Source organism: Lygodium microphyllum, chromosome 25 (assembly GCF_053477565.2).
Source record: "Lygodium microphyllum isolate KBCC chromosome 25, Lygodium_microphyllum_v1.1.10, whole genome shotgun sequence".
In the NCBI taxonomy this organism is placed as follows: domain Eukaryota; kingdom Viridiplantae; phylum Streptophyta; class Polypodiopsida; order Schizaeales; family Lygodiaceae; genus Lygodium; species Lygodium microphyllum.
The window spans coordinates 93052247-93059217 of NC_141159.1; positions in this window are offsets into that span (position 1 = coordinate 93052247).

A 6971-nucleotide genomic window follows, 5' to 3' on the forward strand; every position below is an offset into this window, starting at 1 on the left:
TTTGCAGGTTGAAGAAAGCTTTGTATGGCTTGAAGCAAGCACCTAGAGCATGGTCTGACAAGATAGGACAGTATCTTGTCACTATTGGCTTTCAGATTTCCAAGGCAGATTTCTCACTTTATGTGAGGAAAACAGAGAAAGGTATTATGCTACTTGTCATTTATGTTGATGATTTGATTATGACAGGTGACAGTGATGAAGATATCCTTCATGTGAAAATGCTATTGAAGCAGAAGTTTGAGATGAAGGATTTGGGAGAGCTGCGTTATTTCTTGGGCATTGAGGTGATTAGATCACCAAGTGGGATACAGCTCTTGCAGAGGCAGTATGGATTGGACATGCTGTCCAAATACGGGATGACAGGCTGTAAGCCTATTTCAGTTCCTTTGGAGCAGAATGTGAAGCTGAGCACAGATGCAGGTGAGCTTCTAGAAGACCCTACTATGTACAGACGCATAGTAGGAAGTTTGATTTATATGACTATTACCAGGCCAGATTTGAGCTATGCTGTTGGATTGGTAAGTCACTTTATGCAGGCTCCAAGGAAACCACATTTGGATGCGGCTAGACGCATACTCAGGTATGTGAAGTCCACATTGCAGTATGGACTATTTTATGAGACTGGGGTTCAGATACAGTTGCATGGATACACTGATGCTGATTGGGCTGGTAGTATTTCTGATAGACGATCTACCAGTGGATATGTATTCTCTTTTGGGAGTGCTGCAGTCACTTGGAGCAGCAAGAAACAGCCTACAGTTGCCTTGTCGAGCACAGAGGCTGAGTACAAGGGTGCAGCAATGGCTGCATGCGAGGTAGCTTGGTTGCATAAGCTACTTTATGATATGCATCAGTCTACAGATGGACCAGTTGTCATTTATTGTGACAACATGAGTAGTATACACTTGGCAAATAACCTAGTCTATCATGCTAGAACAAAGCACATTGAGGTGCATTATCACTATGTGCGAGAGAGGGTTTTACTAGGTCTTATTGATCTAGTTTATGTCAGCACAGAGGATCAGGTAGCTGACATATTTACGAAGGCATTGGGCGCAGAGAAGCTGCGCAAGTTCAGAGACCTACTTGGTGTGCAGGAATTGGGATTGAGCTCGAGGGGGAGTGTTGAGATATCGAGCTCCACTCGTGATACGCCAGGGTGACTGTTGTGTATTTATGTCACCGACGTGTCAGTTGCAGATGCGGTTGGTACACCGCCCATGAATAATAGCTACATGATAGCTATCCTTATCTATTCTAGTTTGTGGCTCAGATAGTATGCCACCTTACTTAGTTGAGTTTGGTTTGAGACCCATATAGAGGGTTCTTCTATTTCTTTGTACTAGAGTTCTTTTGGCTTACACAACTAAGAAGAGGAAAACTGTTTTCAGCCTCCACCCTTGTGTGTCTTCCCCCATTGTGCAAGCAAGAAAGCTTCAAGCGAGACTCCTTCCTTCTCTCCCACAATCTTGACAATAACATGTAGGTGTGACCTAACCCCCTAGTGAGCAACCCCCCAAGATTCCCCATGTACCACTTTACCAAGCTAAGTGCAAGCGACTACTCCGACCATCTTTATTGGAGCCTATAGGAAATGGACCCCCACTCACCCCTAAAGGAGGTCACAGCAACCCACTCCGCCCCATGACATGCCACACCGCCTCCCCCCTCGTTCCTAAGAACCCTGCTCCATCCAACCTCAAAAGACCCTGCTCCCCAACCACAACATGGCACATCATCCCCTCCCCATCCCTCCCCCCCCCCCAAAAAAAAACCCACTTTGCCCAACCCCAAAAAACCCCAAGCTATGACACACACACTCTCTCTGAGAAAAACTGCGCCACAACCCCTACACCCCACCTCCACTCCACCACCACGACATGGCACACACACATATACACACTTCCCTCTCTCCTCCCAACTCTCTTTTCTCAAAAACCCCGCTTTACCCAACCCCAAAAGAAAACCCACTCTCCCATGACAAGGCACAACTCCCCCGCTCTTCCCAAAAACCTTGCTCCACCCAACCCCAACAAACCCCACATTGCGGTACAACATGGAACACCACCCCCCCACTCTCCTTCCCAAAAACCCCACTCCACCCAACCACAAAAAACCCTACTCCCCTACCACAACATGGCATGTTCTATCCCCCTCCCCCTTCAAAAAATCCCGCTTCGTCCAACCCTAAAAAACCCCACTCGCCCCCACGATATGGCACATGCACCGTTCTCCCAAAAACTACAGCACATGCCCCGATGATATGGGATTGGGTGGAGCGGGGTCTATGGAAAGAGAGGGAAGGTCTTGCCATGGCATGGGAGAGCAGGGTTTTTTGTGGTTGGGCGAAGCGGGGTTTTTTGGGGGGACGACATGGCACACCTTCCCCTCTCTTCCCAATAACCCCGCTCCACCCAACCCAAAAAAACCCCACACCATGCCACAACATGGCACACCACCCCCCCTCCATCCCAAAAGCCTCACTTCACCCAACCCCAAAAAACCTCACTCCCCCACCACAACATGGCACGTCATCCCCCCTTTAAATTTGCTGCTAAACCCTGTTGCATCTAACCCCACAAAACCCCGCTCTCCCACCACAATATGGCACGTTGTCTTCCTCCCCCTCTCAAAAAACCCCGCTTTGCTAGACCCCAAAAAACCTTGCTCTCCCTCGACATGGCACACCTCCCCCCCTCTTCCCAAAGGCCTCACTCTATCCAACCCCAAAAAACCCACTCCCACGAGATGGCACACACCCTCTCTCCCTTCCCAAAAAGCTTGCTCCACCCAACCCCAAGAAACCCCACACTGCCCCACGATATGGCATACCCCTCCCCCCCCCCCCCTCCCAAGAACTCCGCTCCATCCAACCCCAAAAAACCCCACTCCCCCACCACAACATGGCCGCTACACAAAGGAAATGGATAAGGCCTGTCTTTGGTGGGAAAGGCTGGGATCTGCTTTTGGGAGATCTCAAGCCTCGATAGCTCGAGATGCATGTGCAAAATGCGGGGAAGACGATTATTTCTGAAGACATGGTGATAACACTATTGTCCCTATTGCTGCCACCATTCAGTGCATTTTATTTTGCCTTGATTGCTTCACGGCGAGAGGCACTTCTCTTCCTAAGAGTTTTCATTTTCTTCCCAAGGGTAAACACTATTGTGTCATAGATATTTTCTACCATCTCCGAATTATGAACTATGTATTATGATCTATCAATTATGCAATATGATCTATAAGCAAAGAACTATGAAATGTAAGCTATGAACTATGCAGTACGACCTATGAGCTGTGCTTTATGAACCATGAACTATATGGTGCTATATACGAACTATGATCTATAATCTATGATTTATGATCATATTACATAGTTCATAGCTTATACAGGATAGTTCATAGATCGTACTGCATAGATCAAACAATATATTTTATAGATCATTGCTATATTCCATCTTCTCAAGATGTTTTGATCATTGCATAGCTATTGCTTGCCACTTGGCCCTTGGTCCCTATTCTTTCATTGCAGCGCAGGTTATATGGGGCCTTACATAGTCTCTCATAGTTGGGTCAGAGGCTTGGCTCACCCATCCCCACCGCCCGTATAACAATTAGAGATTCTTTATCCATTCAAGTCCTCTCTATTTTCATTAATCTATTGCGGCTTCTCATTTGATTGGTTTTTCATATGAAGAGGGGTGCGGGAACTCACCAAGATCTATCTTAACAAGAAGGGATATAGATTGGAAAACAAGCTCACCAAAATTGAAGGTGCTGAGAACTGGAGAACCTGAACTCAACCTAGGGAGAGAAGCCTCTAGCTCCGTGACTCCATGCTGGAAGGAATGTCAAGGCCTCGTTACCAAGTCACGGAGTCATGGGGCCGAACCTCCAAGTCCATGATCCAGGTGGTACTTGAAGATCTTGGGTATCAATAGGAGCATGCCTCACATGATCGCCATAAGAGCCAAGGGGGCTCTGCAAGGACCATGAGTACACTGAGGGCAAGTATCAAGATCTACATATGACTGTTAACAGTATTTTGAGAAGGTTGCATAAAGCGCAAGTGCTGGATACTATTTTTTGGTGGATTAATATTTGGTGGAGCTTCATTGTATTACTTTGAACACTTGTGTATTACTTTTTACTCATGGACATCATCAGACTATCATGGTTGTATTATTTTGTGAGAGCCGGGCTCACTCCCATGCACATTGTATTTATCACTTGTAGTTGTATTTGTCGCACCCGCATGTGTTGCGTGGGTTGCGCACATGTAATTGTGATTAGAATAGTGTAGGCTTGGTCTATTTAGGCTAAGGTTCAAGCATGTTTCAAGGATTGACCGGCCTAAAGCCCACTATGTGGGTAGGATGCCCAAAGAAGGTGCAAACCCTAATTCACAGTTGTGGAAACCCTAAACGCAAAAGGGGCGCAAACCCTAACCCTAACCCTAATTCTATGTCTATATAAGGGTGGGAGGTCTCAGTTTTATTCACCCCCTTTGGCACATTCATGCTGCGGAAGCTCTGTTAGTGCAACCATTCAATCTTTCTATTCTATCATCTTGCTTCCATTGTGTTGAGAGTGACTGAGAGGGAGAGAGTGAGAGGTGTGTTGAGCGAGGAACTGAGGGAAGGTGAAGCTCTTCGTTGCCTTCTTGCTTTTCTCGTCGTCTCTACTAGCTCTTCGACTCGTTGGTGTGCTTGGTGGTGGATGCGAAGGAGCGACGACATCGGATCGTGTTGATCGTGGTCGTGGAACTATCTTCGAGCCTTTGAAAGGTAAGTTAGGTGAGTTCACTACAACTCGAGCTAGTCTTGTGTTCTTGCTTCCTTGGGTTGGAGAGGAGAATGCTTGGTTAGTTAGAGCGGAGCGTGAGAGACAAGGTGAGAGATTGTTGCCAATGTGAGTTGCAGCTTGTGAAAGAATCGAAGTCCGTCCAAAGTCCCGACTGTTGGTGCGTTTGCCTCAACATTTTGGTTCCGTTGCCGTGACCTAGGATGGTGCAACCGCCGAGGTTCTCACACTCCCACCGTGTGGCGGAATAGGAGGCTTGTGCATGGGCGTGGATAGGATCGATGTGGTTCCGATCGTCCGCGTTTGTGGCTAGCTTCCGAAACCCATGTGGCTAGGTTAGGAAGGGCCAAATCGGAAGGAACCGGTTTGTTGGATTGAGATTGGAATAGGGTAGAATAGAAGAAAACACAAACCATAAACTCAAAAACACAAAAACACAAGAAAACACAAAACTCAAAACTCAAAACTCAAAACTCAAAACTCAAAGCGCTCTTCTTATTGTTGGACATCTTGTGTGGGAACGTTGGGAGATGAGGGTTCATCGTTCTTGCTTTTGTCATTGGTTACATACATGTTTATGGTTGAGATCTAACCAAATATATTGCTTGCCTTTGTACTCGTCTTCTAAAGTTCTTGGCTTGTGAGGTAGATGAAGGGAAAAAGAGGTGTAAGTAGAAGGTGAAGAGGATAGAAGAAGAGAAGTGTTCCAAGAGTAAGAAGAAGAAGGTGAATAAGAAGAATAAGAAGAAGGGGATAGAAGAAGATAAGAGTACGAAGAAGAGGAAGCGTAGGAGAATATGAGAAGTTGAGGAAGAAGACTAGGAGAGAAGGGAAGTGGAAGCAGTTGAGAAGGAGAAGCGAATTAACGAGAATAAGTAAGGAAGTCGGCTAGAAGGGTTGGTAGGGGAATAGGATATATATATATATATATATATATATATATATATATATATATATATATATATATATATATATATATATATATATATATATATATATATATATATATAATTTTATTTTTCTCACCCTTGCTCTAACACATCAACTCGCACCACCTCACTTACTCGCACCACCTCATTCGCACCACCTAGGTCATACTCATTCGCGCCACCTCGTTCGCACCACCTAGGTCATACTCATTCGCACCACCTCATTCGCACCACCTAGGTCACACTCATTCGCACCACCTAGGTCATACTCATTCGCACCATCTCATTTGCATTCACACCACCTCATTCGCATTCGCACCACCTCATTCGCACCACCTAGGTCATACTCATTCGCACCACCTCGTTCACATTCGTACCACCTAGGTCACACTCATTCGCACCACCTAGGTCATTCGCATTCGCACCACCTAGGTCACACTCATTCGCACCACCTAGGTCATACTCATTCGCACCACCTCATTCGCATTCGCACCACCTAGGTCACACTCATTCTCACCCCCTGATTCACATTCGCACCACCTAGGTCATACTCATTCGCACCACCTCATTCGCATTCGCACCACCTCATTCGCACCACCTAGGTCACACTCATTCGCACCACCTCATTCGCATTCGCACCACCTAGGTCATACTCATTCGCACCACCTCATTCGCACCCACCTAGCACCTTATTCACTCGCACCACCTCTTATCACTCACTAGTACCACCCCAACCCTAATCCCTCACAAACCCTAATTATCACTTGCACCAATCACCCCTCACTCATACTCCTCTCTCACTAATCCCCCACTTACTTCTCCACACTCATCTCTCACTCATCCCTACTCACTCATCCTCTCTTAACTCTCATTGACATTCCCACCCATAGTCTCTTAACCTGTGCCTTAAGCTTCACTCCTACTTGTTTTACTCACATTCTAAATTTGAACCTCTTGCTTTAAGTATTGGTATCAAGTGCCGTCCTTACTTGCCATATTGTCATCATGACCTGGTTGTGATACTTGGCGGAATTGCTTGTCCCCATGCACATTGTATTTGAAAGGAAGAAAGCTTGATTTCATACTTCGTGTGTTTTTCTTTAAAAATGGAAACGATGAAGAGAATGTGTGTATTTGACCAAGATTGAGAGAACCCTTCAGGTACTTTTCACTCCCACTCAACAACTCAACAAAACAACCAATTCGGACGTTCTGAAACTTTTGAACCATCATTCACTG